The following is a 19,609-nucleotide window of genomic DNA, read 5'->3' as shown; positions in this document are numbered from 1 at the left end:
CTTCTGTTGAGCAGCTTTCAGTTCCTTCTCTCTCTCTGCCTCCGCATTCTTCATCTTGTTCTCCAACACCTTGTACTTCTCCTCTGCCTTCTTCTGGACCTCCTTACTACTGCGCAGGGTCTCCTCACACTCCTCGATGGTCCTGCGCAGCCTCTCCAGCTCCTCCTGTTGCTTAGGGAAGGAGCTCTGTTGGAGTTTAGCCTGGAGGATATCTAACTCTTCTGTCTTCATGTCTAACTGTTGCTTTAACAAACGATACCTCTCAGCGGTCCCCTTCAGACCAGACAGTTCTTTGTCCAGATTCTGTAGCTCCGTCTCTGTGTCGGTCTGGGCACCTGCCATCCCTATCAGAGCCCGGGCGGGAGTGAGTAACTCGGAGGATTGCACCGGAGCCTTCCCAGGATGAGTCTTGCCTCTCCGTTTCCGAGGTACTCGGGTTATCCTCTCCTGAGACTCTCTCCAGAGTGGGTAAAAGGCTGGGCAGTCTCGTCCAATTAGGACAGGGACGGGGAGGGAATCAACCACCCCCCGCCGTCGTGTGTATGGTTCCCCGTGTGCTGGTCATTGTAAGTTCAGTAATGGGGTATTCTCTGGTGTCCCCATGGACACAGGAAACTGGGAGGACTTTCCCCGGGGGTCAGACACGTTGGGCCCACCAAATCCTTACGCACCAGGGTGGCCCGGCTACCAGAATCCAGTAAGGCCTCCACATCATGGTGATTCACAGTTACCGGGCAGGTGGGGGGTCGATCTGGGCCGCCATCTACGACTCCCAAGAGCGAGGCAAAACGGTGTGTGGGTGCTGAGCTGGAGGACTCCGCAGTGGGCATAGGTTCATCGGCTGGTTTCCCACACTGCCAGGAGATATGTCCCATCTCCCCCACACCGGTAACACTGTCGAGTTTCCCCCCTCCTGGTGTACTCTTCTTGGACCCGCCGGGTTTCTGGCTCCCCCTGGAGCCGGGATAAGTCCTGACGTGGCTGGGTTCGAGACCTTGGGGTCCTTTGGACGGGTTCTTCCCATTTGTGGTGGGGCCGCACTCCTGGGGTCTTTTCGGGAAGCATTCAGCATCTCCGCTGTGGCCTGGTACTTTTCCACAGCTTCCACGGTCAGATCAGCCGTGGTCAAGGCCTGTTGACTGATGACCCGTTTTGCCTCATAAGGCAGGGCGCGTAGGTAACGATCCACCACAACGGCCTCCACCACCGCCGCTGCTGTATTCCTCTGCGGATCCAGCCATTTCCTTGCGATTCGGACCAGTTCATGCATCTGCGCCCGAGGAGGTTGGTCTGGTTGGAAAGTCCAGCTGTGAAAGCGCTGGGCCATACCAAACTTTGTGAGTCCATATCTGCTGAGGATCTCAGACTTCAGGGCATCATAGTCAGTAACCTGGTCAGGGCCCAGGTCCCGGACAGCATTCAGCGATTCCCCGGTTAGAAAGGGGGCTAACAGACCAACCCACTGTTGCTTGGGCCAGGCTTCCCTAGTGGCCGTGGCCTCAAATGCATGCAGGTATGCCTCAATGTCATCGGTAGCTCCCCATCTTAGATATAAAGTCACTTGCCTTTATTGGGCGGGTATTTTGGACCACCCTCTGTCTCTGCAACTGCAACTCCTCTGCCTTCAGAAGGTTGGCTTTCTTTTGCTCCTCCAAGAGAGCCACGTTTGCTTGCATCTGGGCTTGCTGGCCAGCAACAAGGGCTTTCAATATGTCCTCCATTTCAGTCGGCGGGGAGCCTACGGCCAACTTGGAAAACTGGGTGATCAAACCTTCGGTATCCTCCTCTGACATGCACTATTAACGCTTGAGCGTGCCCGTATTCTCCACCATCTGTGACGTCACGAGAGGCTACACAGCTTTCAGCGGGATTGCTCAAGTAGTGCAAGGAGACAAGGTTCAAACAAAACAAGGATTTTATTATAGGTCTTGGGAAATTAACGAAAATATAACAAAATTCTGTTCTCTTGTGGCTCTTTAAGGGTTAACAGTTCAGGGATGTCTCTTCCACATCCAAAGTCATAATTCTCACTCGCTCAGATAACTTTTCCCCAGCCTTACTGTAGTCCACGTTGCAGCTAGTGGCCAACCCAGCAAAAAGTCCTTCCAAATGTCTCTCACGTATTTCCACAGGTGCATATATCCAAAGGTGAGTATTTCCCAAAGGTAAGTATCTCCAAATCCTTATATTCCTCATGGAAGTGGACGTGCAGCACTCTTGTCCTCCAGAGAGCCCAGCTTGGAGACTGTGTCTCTTCCCTTCCCAAACCTTCAGCTCATCAGCTCCTCATTTGTTTCAGCTGCGTGGGAAGATTGGCCATAGAGGGTTGGAGTTCCCGACCATACCAGCAGATGGAGCCATAGCTGTCTGGGTTTGCAGCCACCTCAGGGGGATGTAACGTCCCTCCAGGACACAGCCTCTCGTGACATCACAATATATATATATATATACACTGCTCAAAAAAATTAAGGGAACACTTAAACAACACAATGTAACTCCAAGTCAATCACACTTCTGTGAAATCAAACTGTCCACTTAGGAAGCAACACTGATTGACAATACATTTCACATGCTGTTGTGAAAATGGAATAGACAACAGGTGGAAATTATAGGCAATTAGCAAGACACCTCCAATAAAGGACTGGTTTTGCAGTTGGTGACCACAGACGACTTCTCAGTTCCTATGCTTCCTGGCTGATGTTTTGGTCACTTTTGAATGCTGGCGGTGCTTTCACTCTAGTGGTAGCATGAGACGGAGTCTACAACCCACACAAGTGGCTCAGGTAGTACAGCTCATCCAGGATGGCACATCAATGCGAGCATGGAGGCGCTACCAGGAGACAGGCCAGTACATCAGGAGACGTAGAGGAGGCCGTAGGAGGGCAACAACCCAGCAGCAGGACTGCTACCTCCGCCTTTGTGCAGGAGGAGCAGGAGGAGCGCTGCCAGAGCCCTGCAAAATGACCTCCAGCAGGCCACAAATGTGCATGTGTCTGCTCAAACGGTCAGAAACAGACTCCATGAGGGTGGTATGAGGGCCCGACGTCCACAGGTGGGGGTTGTGCTTACAGCCCAACACCGTGCAGGACGTTTGGCATTTGCCAGAGAACACCAAGATTGGCAAATTCGCCACTGGTGCCCTGTGCTCTTCACAGATGAAAGCAGGTTCACACTGAGCACGTGACAGACGTGACAGAGTCTGGAGACGCTGTGGAGAACGTTCTGCTGCCTGCAACATCCTCCAGCATGACCGGTTTGGCGGTGGGTCAGTCATGGTGTGGGGTGGCATTTCTTTGGGGGGTCGCACAGCCATCCATGTGCTCGCCAGAGGTAGCCTGACTGCCATTAGGTACCGAGATGAGATCCTCAGACCCCTTGTGAGACCATATGCTGGTGCGGTTGGCCCTGGGTTCCTCCTAATGCAAGACAATGCTAGACCTCATGTGGCTGGAGTGTGTCAGCAGTTCCTGCAAGAGGAAGGCATTGATGCTATGGACTGGCCCGCCCGTTCCCCAGACCTGAATCCAATTGAGCACATCTGGGACATCATGTCTCGCTCCATCCACCAACGCCACGTTGCACCACAGACTGTCCAGGAGTTGGCGGATGCTTTAGTCCAGGTCTGGGAGGAGATCCCTCAGGAGACCATCCGCCACCTCATCAGGAGCATGCCCAGGTGTTGTAGGGAGGTCATACAGGCACGTGGAGGCCACACACACTACTGAGCCTCATTTTGACTTGTTTTAAGGACATTACATCAAAGTTGGATCAGCCTGTAGTGTGGTTTTCCACTTTAATTTTGAGGGTGCCTCCAAATCCAGACCTCCATGGGTTGATAAATTTGATTTCCATTGATAATTTTTGTGTGATTTTGTTGTCAGCACATTCAACTATGTAAAGAAAAAAAGTATTTAATAAGATTATTTCATTCATTCAAATCTAGGATGTGTTATTTTAGTGTTCCCTTTATTTTTTTGAGCAGTGTATATATACACACACATACATACATATACAGTGGGGAGAACAAGTATTTGATACACTGCCGTTTTTGCAGGTTTTCCTACTTACAAAGCATGTAGAGGTCTGTAATTTTTATCATAGGTACACTTCAACTGTGAGAGACGGAATCTAAAACAAAAAATCCAGAAAATCACATTGTATGATTTTTAAGTAATTAATTTGCATTTTATTGCATGACATATGTATTTGATCACCTACCAACCAGTAAGAATTCCGGCTCTCACAGACCTGTTAGTTTTTCTTTAAGAAGCCATCCTGTTCTCCACTCATTACCTGTATTAACTGCACCTGTTTGAACTTGTTACCTGTATAAAAGACACCTGTCCACACACTCAATCAAACAGACTCCAACCTCTCCACAATGGCCAAGACCAGAGAGCTGTGTAAGGACATCATGGATAAAATTGTAGACCTGCACAAGGCTGGGATGGGTTACAGGACAATAGGCAAGCAGCTTGGTGAGAAGGCAACAACTGTTGGCGCAATTATTAGAAAATTGAAGAAAATCAAGATGACGGTCAATCACCCTCGGTCTGGGGCTCCATGCAAGATCTCACCTCGTGGGGCATCAATGATCATGAGGAAGGTGAGGGATCATCCCAGAACTACACGGCAGGACCTGGTAAATGACCTGAAGAGAGCTGGGACCACAGTCTCAAAGAAAACCATTAGTAACACACTACGCCGTCATGGATTAAAATCCTGCAGCTCACACAAGGTCCCACTGCTTAAGCCAGCGCATGTCCAGGCCCGTCTGAAGTTTGCCAATGACCATATGGATGATCCAGAGGAGGAATGGGAGAAGGTCATGTGGTCTGATGAGACAAAAATAGAGCTTTTTGGTCTAAACTCCACTCGCCGTGTTTGAAGGAAGAAGAAGGATGAGTACAACCCCAAGAAAACCATCCCAACCGTGAAGCATGGAGGTGGAAACATCATTCTTTGGGGATGCTTTTCTGCAAAGGGGACAGGACGACTGCACCGTATTGAGGGGAGGATGGATGCGGCCAAAATCGGCAGTGTATCAAATACTTGTTCTCCCCACTGTATACACACCCACATACATATATTCATACTGTACATACATACACATACATATCCTTTAAAAATATATATATATTCCCCTTTATTACTTTCCAACCCCACCACCCTTTCCCAACTTGGAGTAAACTAGTGAACAACAACGCCTAGGCCTCTACTTCCAGCCCATACCCACTATCTACATTTTATGGACACAGTCAATTTTACAATAATTACATTTTGTTTGTTCTTTCTCCTGAACTTCTTCTACTCTCAACCTCTCCGATCATTTTCATGATGTCCATCCGGTTTGCTTCTATATGCCATATCTTTCTAACTGTGCTCCTTCACAAAAGCTCCCAACCTACAAACCATACACTTATTATGGACACAGCGTGCCTACATTATTAGTTATCTTGTTATTGTTTGTTGTTAGTTGTTATTAGTCCCATCCTTCAATTCCATTCAACACCTCCCATCTATCTTTTAACACCATCCATATAGGATTTATATTTGCCATATATATTTCAACTATACTGTGATGTCTTACAAAATTTCTGAACCTTTCTATTTTCATTGTTTCTACAGATTGTGAATTGAAAATAAACATTTTTGCTAATAGTATTATTATATTATTGATTGATTGACTATGACTTTTCAGATCACCCAGTAGTGCTATCTGCAGGGTTAGCTCCAGGTAAATATTGCAAATCTTTAGCCATTCCTGGACCTGGGTCCAAAAACAAGCTACAAATGGACAGTACCAAAACAAATGATCTAATGATTCTGTCTCTACGCAGCAAAATCTGCAGAGCTGGGAAGATTGTATCCCCCATATAAATAACATTATATTGGTAGCAAGAATTTTATATAATAATTTAAATTGAAAGATTCTAAGTTTTGAATCCAGTGTCGTTTTGCGTATCAGTTCATAAACACTATGCCATGGGATCGGTAAGTCAAAAATCTCTTCCCAACTATTTTGCATTCTATACAGTTTTCCTTAACCAATTATGTTCTTTAATGCAAGGCCGACAGACAAGTTCCTTACTTTCTCCTCCTTCCACTTTCCTCTTCCATTTTTGTGGTAAGGCTGCAATCATTTGGTTGTAATTTTGGGTAGAGCAGACATTTCCATATGTTTTTGTTAGCTGCATAACTCCACCAGTCCTACCGATGATATCATTTACAAAGATTATACCTTTTTTAAACATTTTGTAAAAAAAAAAAGGTTTTCTGTCAATTAGTATATTTGAGTTTAACCACAATATTTGTTGCATTATTTGTTCTATCGTTTCTGGAGGATTAAATTGAAATTGCAACCAACTTTCTATGGCTTGTTTTAGAAATAGTGATATCTGGGAGATGATTTCCTTTTCAAATAACTGAAAGTGAGTGGTTGTAATCTGAATAAAGGGGAAAAGGCCATTCTTGAACATTGGGTGAGACAATCTTACTAATTTGCTAGAGAACCAGTTCGGATTTAAGTATAACTTTTGTATGACTGAAGCTTTTAGTGATAGGCCTAATGTTTAAAATTTAATCATTTCTGTCCTCCGAATTCATATTCATTATATAAATAGGCCCGTTTAATTTTATCTGGCTTGCAGTTCCAAATAAATTGGAATATTTTTTTCTCATATAATTTAAAAAACTGTTCGCTAGGCGTAGGCAAGACCATAAGCAAATAGGTAAACAGGGATAATACTAAAGAGTTAATCAGGGGGATTTTTCCACAAATTGACAGGCACCCACCTTTCCATGGTAGCAAGATCTTATCTATTTTTGCTAACTTTCTATTTTAATTTATTGAAGTGAGATCATTTCCTTTGGGATATGTATTCCGAGTATATCCACATCACCATCAGACCATTTTATTGGTAAACTACATGGCAATGTAAAAATTGTATTTTTTATTGATCCAATACGTAATATAGTACATTTGTCATAATTTGGTTGTAATCCAGAGAGGTTAGAAAATGTATCTAGATCCTCTATGAGGCTGTGGAGTGATTCTAGATTTAAAAGAAAACATGAATCATCAGCGTACAATGACACCTTTGTTTTTAACCCCTAGATTTCTAATCCCCTGATATTATTGTTGGATCTGATTTTAATAGCTAACATCTCGATGGCCACAATAAATAGATATGCCGATAGTGGACAAACTTGTTTCACTCCTCTTGACAGTTTAAAACTTTCGGAGAAATAGCCATTATTTACTATTTTACACCTAGGGTTACTATACATGATTTTGACCCATTTTATAAGAGATTCACCTAAATTGAAATGCTCCAGGCATTTATATATAAACCCCAGTCGTACTTTATCAAATGCCTTTTCGAAGTCTGCTATGAATAGCAGGCCTGGTATCTCCGATTTTCCATAATGTTCTATTGTTTCCAATACTTGCCTTATATTATCTCCAATGTATCTTCCATGTAAAAAACCTGTCTGATTAGAATGAATAATATCCGACAATACCTTTTTAATTTTATGTGCTATTCATTTTGCTAGAATTTTTGCATCACAACACTGAAGTGTACGGGGCCTCCAATTTTATTAATGGACTGGATCTTTATATTTTCTACTTGTATCCTGTTTCAGTAATAATGAGATCAGACCTTCTTCTTGAGTGTCAGATGATCTACCATTTACATAGGAGTGGTTAAAACATGCCACTCCTGATCAGCTTTAATATTGCAGATAGATTGTAACTTCCATCAATGTAATTGTCTGCATCACTTCCAATCCCCCATATGTATTTTATTCGCATATATATACAGTATCTCACAAAAGTGAGTACACCCCTCACATTTTGGTAAATATTTGAGTATATCTTTTCATGTGACAACACTGAAGAAATGACACTTTGCTACAATGTAAAGTAGTGAGTGTACAGCTTGTATAACAGTGTAAATTTGCTGTCCCCTCAAAATAACACAACACACAGCCATTAATGTCTAAACCGCTGGCAACAAAAGTAAGTAAAAATGTCCAAATTGGTCCCAAAGTGTCAATATTTTGTGTGGCCACCATCATTTTCCAGCACTGCCTTAACCCGCTTGGGCATGGAGTTCACCAGAGCTTCACAGGTTGCCACTGGAGTCCTCTTCCACTCCTCCATGATGACATTACGGAGCTGGTGGATGTTGGAGACGATGGACGGGGCCATGTACCATCAAATCTTGGGTGAGAACCTCCTTCACTCAGCCAGGGCATTGAAAATGGGTCGTGGATGGGTATTCCAGCATGACAATTACCCAAAACACACGGCCAAGGCAACAAAGGAGTGGCTCAAGAAGAAGCACATTAAGGTCCTGGAGTGGCCTAGCCAGTCTCCAGACCTTAATCTCATAGAAAATCTGTGGAGGGAGCTGAAGGTTCGAGTTGCCAAACGTCAGCCTCGAAACCTTAATGACTTGGAGAAGATCTGCAAAGAGGAGTGGGACAAAATCCCTCCTGAGATGTGTGCAAACGTGGTGGCCAACTACAAGAAACGTCTGACCTCTGTGATTGCCAACAAGGGTTTTGCCACCAAGTACTAAGTCATGTTTTGCAGAGGGGTCAAATACTTATTTCCCTCATTAAAATGCAAATCAATTCATAATATTTTTGACATGTGTTTTTCTGGATTATTTTGTTGTTATTCTGTCTCTCACTGTTCAAATAAACCTACCATTAAAATTATAGACTGATAATTTATTTGTCAGTGGGCAAACGTACAAAATCAGCAGGGGATCAAATACTTTTTTCCCTCACTGTATATAGAGTTGAAGTTGTAAGTTTACATACACCCTAGCCAAATACATTTAAACTAAGTTTTTCACAATTCCTGACATTTAATCCTAGTAAAAATTCCCTGTCTTAGGTCAGTTAGGATCACCACTTTATTTTAAGAATGTGATATGTCAGAATAATAGTAGAGAGAATAATTTCTTTCAGCTTTCATTTCTTTCATCACATTCCCAGTGGGGTGAGAAGTTTACATAAACTTACATAGTATTTGGTAGCATTGCCTTTAAATTGTTTAACTTGGGTCAAACGTTTCGGGTAGCCTTCCACAAGCTTCCCACAATAAGTTGCGTGAATTTTGGCCCATTCCTCCTGACAGAGCTGGTGTAACTGAGTCAGGTTTGTAGGTGTCCTTCTAGCACACGCTTTTTCAGTTCTGCCCACACATTTTCTATAGGATTGAGGTCAGGGCTTTGTGATGGCCACTCCAACACCTTCACTTTGTTGTCCTTAAGTCATTTTGCCACAAATTTGGAAGTATGCTTGGGGTCATTGTCCATTTGGAAGACCCATTTGCGACCAAGCTTTAACTTCCTGACTGATGTCTTGATATGTTGCTTTAATATATCCACATAATTGTACTTCCTCATGATGCCATCTATTTTGTGAAGTGCACCAGTCCCTCCTGCAGCAAAACACCCCCACAGCATGATGCTGCCACCCCATGCTTCACGGTTGGGATGGTGTTCTTCGGCTTGCAAACTACCCCTTTTTCCTCCAAACATAACAATGGTCATTATGGCCAAACAGTTCTATTTTTGTTTCATCAGACCAGAGGACATTTCTCCAAAAACTATGATCTTTGTCCCCATGTACAGTTGCAAACTGTTGTCAGGCTTTTTTATGGTGGTTTTGGAGCAGTGGCTTCTTCCCTTTGATGCGGTGAAGTTGTCCTGTCCCCTTAGCAGAAAAACACCCCCAAAGCATAATGTTTCCACCTCCATGTTTGACGGTGGGGATGGTGTTCTTGGGGTCATAGGCAGCATTCCTCCTCCTCCAAACACGGCGAGTTGAGTTGATGCCAAAGAGCTCGATTTTGGTCTCATCTGACCACAACACTTTCACCCAGTTCTCCTTTGAATCATTCAGATGTTCATTGGCAAACTTCAGACGGCCCTGTACATGTGCTTTCTTGAGCAGGGGGACCTTGCAGGCGCTGCAGGATTTCAGTCCTTCACGGCGTTGTGTGTTACCAATTGTTTTCTTGGTGACTATGGTCCCAGCTGCCTTGAGATCATTGACAAGATCCTCCTGTGTAGTTCTGGGCTGATTCCTCACCGTTCTCATGATCATTGCAACTCCACGAAGTGAGATCTTGCATGGAGCCCCAGGCCGAGGGAGATTGACAGTTATTTTGTGTTTCTTCCATTTGCGAATAATCGCACCAACTGTTGTCACCTTCTCACCAAGCTGCTTGGCGATGGTCTTGTAGCCCATTGTCCCTGACATCCTTGGAGAGCTCTTTGGTCTTGGCCATGGTGGAGAGTTTGGAATCTGATTGATTGATTGCTTCTGTGGACAGGTGTCTTTTATAAAGGTAACAAGCTGAGTTTAGGAGCACTCCCTTTAAGAGTGTGCTGCTAATCTCAGCTCGTTACCTGTATAAAAGACATCTGAGAGCCAGAAATCTTGCTGATTGAGAGGGGGTCAAATACTTATTTCCCTCATTAAAATGCAAATCAATTTATAACATTTTTGACATGTGTTTTTCTGGATTTTTGTTGTTCTGTCTCTCACTGTTCAAATAAACCTACCATTAAAACTATAGACTGATCGTTTCTTTGTCAGTGGGCAAACGTACAAAATCAGCAGGGGATCAAATACTTTTTTCCCTCACTGTATATATACATATACATACATACACATACATATACACATACATACATACATACATACATACATACATACATACATACATACATATAAATACATATACATATATATATATATATATATATATATATATATATATATAACACACATCCTTTAAAAAAATATATTTCCCTTTATTACTTTCCAACCCCACCACCCCTCCCCTAATTGGAGTAAACTAGTGAACAACAACGCTTTGGCCTCTACTTCCAGCTTATACATACTATATACATTTTATGGACACAGTCAATTTTACAATAGTTCTATTTTGTTTGTTTTTACTCCTGAACTTCTTCTACCCTTAACCTCTCCGATCATTTTCATGATGTCCATCCGGTTTGGTAATTTACCTCACATGAGTATTGCAGTTTCATATTCAGTAGGGTTCTTGTAATCGTCAGTAAAATATTCAAAATGAGTCGTTAGCTCACTCTCACTGATGAGCATGTGCAAAACAAACAAACGGACACCTGGCTGATAGTTTTTGAAGCAGCAGCTTCATTTAATTTAATTTCCCTAGTTAAACACACATCTACATTTTTTCTAAGATGTTGTCCTTGCAATATATTTTCAACTCTCCTCCCTTGGTCCACCGGTTGTTGTTTGAGGGTTGGTTTGAAGCCTGATCTCTTGCACCTGCAAGGGAACTTGAAGATGATCCCGCCTGTCCGGTAGGCAGCAGATGGGTGCATCTCCCCATTTCCAAAGAGTCATCGGAACAATTATGAGTGTGAACATCAGCTGACTGCTGATGGGAAGTTTCCAAGAAGGTTTCTGGAGAATTGGTTCTGGGCCAAGACCATGTGGTACGTGCCAAGTCCGAAAAAAAACTGCTTCAGCCAGAAAGGTGTTTGGTGACATAGCAGATATTAGCTGTGATAGTTTTAGGCTACTGTATGTCATTAAGCTCAAATCAGTTTGATAAGTTGGTAAACAGCTATAAGGCTGCAGAAAATGAATATATTCGACAGCAACCAGCCTGTCTATGATACATACAGAATATGTTATCTGGACAAGTCTGCCCGTTTATTGGTTTGTTAAGTCATTTACAGCTCACTTGCAAATTTTTCCACCAAATATATATGTCCTAAATAGATATACCAATTATTAAAATGAAACCAGGAAGGTGTGACCGCTTCAATTAGCAGCCTGTCCCTATTTCATTTTCTTGCAACACCTCAGAGAGTTTTGTAATAATCGCAAAGCAGAGTACAGCTATACATTTCTCTGTTCTATGTTTGGAAATGGAATGTTAATTTTCCTCTAACTGATCTGACAGAGTAACAGTATAGGTGGTGAGAACTATGCTTGAGTCCAGAAGCATCCAATTAAAATGGGGCTTTTTGTGAATGCATGGGTCTATATCTCCACATTTTGGAACTAGAGGAATTGGAATGTGTGTGAATGAAACACCCTATCCACTGGGACCGGCATTACCTCATAAAGAGAAGTAGTCATACTCTATTGACTGAGCAGATTTAGAACATCAATACTTTTTTTTCCACAGGGGTATGTGTGTTTATGCAATGTTTTACAAGAAAAATATATATATTGCTGTGCTTTACGGTCTTGGGTATCATCACCGCATGCACAGTAAAAATGATGGCCATTAAGACAGCCGGCTGCATATTTCAGAAAAAAATGTATAATGTGGCCATTCATGAGCCGTTCAAATTGCCTTGCATAATCAACAGCAATGCATTGATGTTACTGGCACTGGTCCATTGCCTTGTGTTTTCCTTAACTCCAACATGGACCGTGTGAGTGAGACTCTCTCTCTCTCTCTCTCTCTCTCTCTCTCTCTCTCTCTCTCTCTCTCTCTCTCTCTCTCTCGCGCTCGCGCTCTCTGTGTCCTTGTGGCTATTTTATACTCTTGTTAGCAGGGAGTCTCCTGCACTTAGACATATTTCATTTAGAGGCTATGTACCAAAATGAGTTTTCAACTTTAGATACACAACAATTTTGTACCGGAAGAGCTCCTCATTTTCCATCATAGGAACAGTGTTAAAATGAAATCAGCTGGGCTGTGCGCCGTGCTCTGACTATTTTCAGGGAAGCTGTGTTTTCATGGGGAAATGGAGTTGGCTCCACGCCTGTTTCCATTCACTTGATTCTGAGAGCACCGGGCCTATTATGACTGGCATGCATTACCATGCATAAAGGGCCTCATTTAAAAAAAGGCTCGATGCAAATCTCATATCTCACATCAAACAGTCTTTTATTTTTCTCCCTTTTTTCTTTTCGGTCTTCAGACATCTGGCTGAAATAATGCCTTTCAACATCCACTCAAAGGAATTGGAGAAGTTCTCGGAGGACTAGCTGCAGTATTGTTCTGTTGCTTTTTTGCTTGAGTCGATATCTGCCCACAGCAGGTACCTACTGTAGATCCCAGGAAAGTATCAGCAACTTCACATAGCTGCTTGTTTTCTTCTATTCAGAGGATAACATACACGTATCATCATCTTTACTGTGTGCCTGTGTAAGTCTCTCTAGTCTCATGTTATTTGTGGAGTGTTGTAATCCTGAATGTAATGTCAGTTGCACCTCCGATGCTTTCCACTGCAAGGAGCACTGCCATTCAATCAACACCTTGAAGCCTGGCCATGCCTGTGTGTGTGTGTGTGTGTGTGTGTGTGTGTGTGTGTGTGTGTGTGTGTGTGTGTGTGTGTGTGTGTGTGTGTGTGTGTGTGTGTGTGTGTGTGTGTGTGTGTGTGTGTGTGTGTGTGTGTGTGTGCGTGCGTGCGTGCGTGCGTGCGTGCGTGCGTGCGTGCGTGCGTGCGTGCGTGCGTGCGTGCGTGCGTGTGTGTGTGTGTGCGTGAGTGCGTGCAAATGCACAAGTGTGTTTGTAAAAGGTGAAGTTGTTACTCTTAGCATTCCATGCTACCCTCCGGCAGAGCTAGACCTTGCAGTAGCTATGATGGCTTTTGTTGACAGTGTGACAAACTAGCCATCCTGTGCTTTCCTGTAGGGCGGTGACCGAGGACACACATGATCCCATGCCAGAAGAGGCAATGGAAGCCACCATCCAGACAGCTGTGACCTTGCGATCACAAGCCCTGATCAGGAGCCAAATATCCCCAACCTTCCCCATGCTCAGGCCCAGTGTGCCAACAGAACCAGGTGCCTCTCCAGAAGTGGATCTGGAGGCCAAGATGGAGCCTTAAGCTGCCAGGCAGTTGATGTTTTACATTACTATGGAGTTCATCAGAGTTTTGACTAATTTCCTGGTCCTATGCTGATTGCTCAGCATATTGATGCAAGCTATGCTACTGTGTAGGCCTAACAATACAATAATATAGTATAATATATTGCAATGTGTTTTTGGCACAAGGAAATGTTTCACACTTTAGCCTTGCTAATTTCAATTTCATATAGTGTTTTTATTTTTTATTTTTATTTTTATATAAAATACATGCTGTGCCAATACTGTAGGTGAAAGATGTCTGAATCGTTTGCCAAGTTTGACATTTTCACATAAAAGTTGTTCTTGTCCTTACCAAATGTATCTGTGAACTAGTATATTTGGATACGATTTGAAATGATCTATTCCATCTCCTTGACAAATTATTTGGAATGTCTCTTTGCCAAATGCATTGTGCCCAAGTCATTCTCATTTGGAGCTCGCATCCCACCGCGTTAGCCTTGAGATTCTCATAATCGCCAAACCTCCCACGGTGATTATCAAATAACCCATGTAGCCAGTCAACTCTGTCCACAGAATCCTTGAGGCAAAGAAGGGAAAAAGATTCGGAACACTGGCGTACATACTTAGGCGTACGAAGCCTTATCTATGTGGTCAATGCAACTGTAAAATCAATAGTACTATGACAACAAATGGTTATGGAAAATGTGTCTGGGTTACGGCAAACCAATATTACAAACCTGCTAACATTTACATTTTCCTTATATAATACATAGTGCTGTCAGTCTGTATGAGTGTATCTGATACGGCGTTGTTTTGGCACTGTGGCTGGGCTATTTTGGGAGACGTTATCCAGACAGAGGAACTAGGGGTCCCCAAGCCCACTGGTGGTTTAAGAGCTTACGCCACAGAGGCCCACCCAATAAAATCTGCTATCAGGACCGTTTATGTGAGCATGGAGTTAAAAAATACTACATGTTTATCACATGATTTATGCAGGCATGGTTTGTGCAATTTTAACTCTCGGGTCTGTCAGCATCGCACCGCTCTTACGTAATGTTACAATTAGCTCTGGTAAAAAAGCGACGGGAGTGAAACGGCGCAAAGAGTAATTGAAGAGTAATGCAGAGATAGATAAACACACTAAGTGATCTTGAGGTCTGTTCTGTTCCTGTTTCCATTTTCCGCCGCCACATTTCCCCACATGAAATGGAATAACCTTCGTCTCTTGTTAGGTAGCCTTCTGCATTCGATTATCATACTAAAGTCCTGAACAGCATGACGCTAATTTGCAGTGCTATGGATGTCTTTGAGAAAGTCACAGTAATGAAGTATACAAGGAGGAGGATCATGTGGAGCGTCACTTATTGAACATTGTAACTGTTTACATTTATGTGAGGCACGAACCTTTTTTGTCTGTATCCTGTGACTGTGTTCTCTGTAACCTGTGACTGTGTTCTCTGTAACCTGTGATTGTGTTCTCTGTAACCTGTGATTGTGTTCTCTGTAACCTGTGACTGTGTTCTCTGTAACCTGTGATTGTGTTCTCTGTAACCTGTGATTGTGTTCTCTGTAACCTGTGACTGTGTTCTCTGGAACACGTGACTGTGTTCTCTGTAACCTATGACTGTGTTCTCCGTTCTCTGTGACTGTGTTCTCTGTAACCAGTGACTGTGTTCTTTGTAACCTGTGACTGTGTTCTCTGTAACCTGTTACTGTGTTCTCTGCTTCACTTCCCCCTGCGATAACAACGGCCCATAGAAACCATTCCTCAGCCACTAGTGGTTCTAATTATCCTCTCTGACATGACATGCTTTCGACAATTCCACCTTGTTATGTTTAAACAGATGATGGCTGGTTGTTGTACGGGACGGGAGAAGCCTGTACTCTGCTAACTTCCCCTCTCTTTAAAAGGCTGGGAGCAAGGGAGAGGGAGGGAGTCCATGTTTCTGTGGGTGCTCCAGCCTTGTCTTCTCTCTTTACTGGGAGCCGCTAGCTAGCTGACACCTAGCTTGTTCCGAGTGTGTTAGCTGTAGCAGCCTGACATCATAAATCACGCTGATCTTTTCTCTCTTAGTGTAATATCCCTGACGGGGGAGGTGAGTTAGAGTTACCTCATCACACTGCTATTCTTTGAGATGGTTGAAATATACATTGAGGCTAATATTGGGATCCAAACCCTCTAACCTGCAGGGGCCAACTACCCCATAAAAGTCATAAATGTTTCCCTCATGTAGACGGTTAGGATGATTTTGAACCTTACCGAACACATCAAAGCACACATGATATACAACAATGAATCAAAACAAACATTATTTTAATTATGCCTTTACACAAAAAAGCACTTGAAACTCTTAACATGTCCAAAAAGCTCATGTGTATTAATGCTGTGAGATTGTTGTCCCTTAAAAAAGAGAGAGCTATTTTCTGAACTCCTCTGTTTTACAGATCTTCAAAAGTAAAGCCCACATTGTGCCCGTGCTGCCACCTGCACATACACAGAGGGCAGGCTGCCACTGTTTCAATGGAGCTGCATGCGCGCCCCAGCGGGCCTCAAGATAGCGGCTAAAGAGCTTATTTCCCAAATCTATTTATCCTTTCTAGAACTGTGAGATGTCGACAGAAAGTCAGTTAACTCTAGCCAGTGGCAGCTGCATGGGTTTTGCATAATTAATTATTTATACCAAACCAGACTCAGTAATTACCATCCAGATGAATATGATATTCTAATCAGGCACGCTTTAATTTTAATTGCCCTCCAGCATCTAACTGTCAGTGCTGGCCTGGCTTGATGAATTGGAGACTCTCGAAACACCATTAGACATCTGCTCCAAGAGCATTGCCTCCGCTACCCCTCCAACCCAACCACCCACCATAAAAATCAATACATGACTGATGTGTGTGATCGCTCTCATTTTTCTATGGAAAGCCATTTTCCGTCAATGACAAAAGCAGAACAAGTCTTGAAGCCACAAGGCCCCCGATGACTGATGAGTCCTAGAGAGGTTAGGTTTCTCCGAATTTGGATTCTTCCAATAAGATGAAGGAGCTTATCAGGCACCTGCCTGGACACCCGTGTGCCGGGCTAAAAAAGGGGTTGGTGGTGTACCATCATTTTGTAGTAGACCAATAGGTACACAGCAGTCTGAGTGTCTGTTTTATACAGTATTGTCTACTGAATCACCATCATTTAAAATGCTATCTTTGAAAAACAGCAGAAAAAGTCTGTCCAAGCCTTATGATTTGTGTGACACATCGAATTTAATACTCAATCTTGACTAAGAGGGAACACGTGAAGCTTTTTCAGTCCTCGTTAGATGTCGATTGACACTCCTGGTTCAAGGTTTTGCCAGATTTGTGAATTTCAAGTCCAGTACCATGGCGACGGGCTCTCCAAAGGCTGTCTGACAGATCTCTGCAGCAAGCCCAGTAATCCCACCAGCTGTTTCCATGGAGAGCCGTGTCCTGGATAGATTCCACTTTCACACATTTTTCACAGGTTTCACATTAGCCATATGAGCCAGCTGTAAGGACCCCCATTCTAATTCCTCCAATTTTGTTACTGATGTGATGTACGATCAAATACAACATGATTAAACATTGCCATTCGATGTTTAATCATTGAGAGTATGAGATGGCTATATGATGAATCCTCCTATGCCAGGTGGCCTTTAAGCATCCCAGCTATCAGAGACAGTAAACAAACCATTGGTAGATTGGGAGATATACAGTATATGAATAGTGAACAGCTGAATTAGAAAATTACACCAGTGTGGCAATGTGATATTTCTGGTGCTGGAAGCCTGTGCTATACGCTAACTCAGCTTGTTTGAGTTAAGGCTGCCTCTTCATCTGTAACCCGGAGAGCAACTGAATGAAAATGAAACCACTTCAACTTCCTTGACACAATCTGGAAAAGCGAGAAGCATATGGACTCCGTTGTCGTTATGCTGCTCTGCACCTAGGGTGAGAAGACAGATGGCCTCACAGATGTGTTTGACAGACTGATAAACCCAATGGCCTTTGCTATTTTGGACGCTTTCCTCCAAACTGCACACTCAAATTAGGGCTGTAAACTTACAGAAATGCTTCAATACTTTCAGCAAAGCCGTTGATTATTTTGATACCTTATTTCTTAGACTGTTTTTGCAACAACTGGATTTATTAGTATTTTACAAGTGAACATGAACCGAAAGCATAACATTACTTCATTCAATGTACTAATCACTACTGCTACCGGTATCTCTTACAAATCTCTGGAAAATATCCTCCACTATTAATCTTTATGGTATTGAGTACAGTATGACCTCACAGCTGAAAGTGAGGTCATACTGTACTCAAGACCATAAAGATTAAAATAGAGGGTATTTTCCAGACTCTCTGTTTATTATCTATGCATAGTCACTTTACCTCTACCTACATGTACATATTTCCTCAATTACCTGGACTAACCTGTGCCCCGCACATTGACTCTGTACCGGTACCATTTATATATACTCCTGTATATAGCCTCCCCACTGTTATTTTGTTGTTGCTCTTTCATTATTTGTTATTTTTCTATTTTCTTCTTATTTTCAGTTTATTTTAGTAAATACATTCTTAACACTTATTTTTCTTAAAACTGCATTGTAAGGGCTTGTAAGTAAGCATTTCACTGTAAGGTCTACACCTGTTGTATTCGGCTCATGTGACAAATACAATTTGATATGATTTGATATACAGACAGACGATAAACAGGATATACAGACAGACGATAAACAGGATATTTAGACGATAAACAGGATATATAGACCGATGATAAACAGGATATACAGACAGACGATAAACAGGATATATAGACGATAAACAGGATATACAGATGATCAACAGGATATATAGACCGATGATAAATAGGATATACAGACAGACGATAAACAGGATATACAGACAGATGATAAACAGGATATACAGATGATAAACAGGATATACAGACAGATGATAAACAGGATATACAGATGATAAACAGGATATTCAGACAGATGATAAACAGGATATACAGACGATAAACAGGATATACAGACGATACATAGGATATACAAACAGATGATAAACAGGATATACAGATGATAAACAGGATATACAGATGATCAACAGGATATACAGATGATCAACAGGATATACAGACGATAAACAGGATAAACAGATGATAACAGGATTACAGACAACAGGATATACAGACGATAAACAGGATATACAGACAACATATGTAGAAGCAGAGTTCACACAAATCCACATGTGGTATGTACACTATGTACACTGTAAACTAGGAACTACAAGCTTCACTACAAACACTAAGCTACATTATAAATGATGATGTGCGGTGGGGGAAATATGTATATGAAACGAGTCAGGTGCATATGAGGGTGTGCAGAGAGGGCAAAGAGCAATGTGCCGTTCCAGGATGATAGTGCAGGGTGCATAGTCCATGAATGAGAAGATCATCGTGGACCAGGTGGCCGGTTGGTGAGGGCCACGGCGCGAGGCAAGAAGCTGTTCGGGTGGCGGGAGGTTTTGGTAATGAGTGACCTGAACTGTTTGCCAGAGGGGAGTCCAGAGGGGGTGGAAGGGGTCGGGATGATCTTTCCTGCACACTTTCTTTGCTCTGAAGTTGTGCAGGACCTTGATGCAGGGCAGGTGGCAGCCGATGACCCTGTCAACAGCCCGGACAATCCGGAGCAGTTTGCCCTTGGACCGGGCAGACGCATTCCCAAACCAGACAGT

Source organism: Coregonus clupeaformis, chromosome 25 (assembly GCF_020615455.1).
Source record: "Coregonus clupeaformis isolate EN_2021a chromosome 25, ASM2061545v1, whole genome shotgun sequence".
NCBI classification, from domain to species: Eukaryota; Metazoa; Chordata; class Actinopteri; order Salmoniformes; family Salmonidae; genus Coregonus; species Coregonus clupeaformis.
This window is presented reverse-complemented; position numbering follows the sequence as displayed.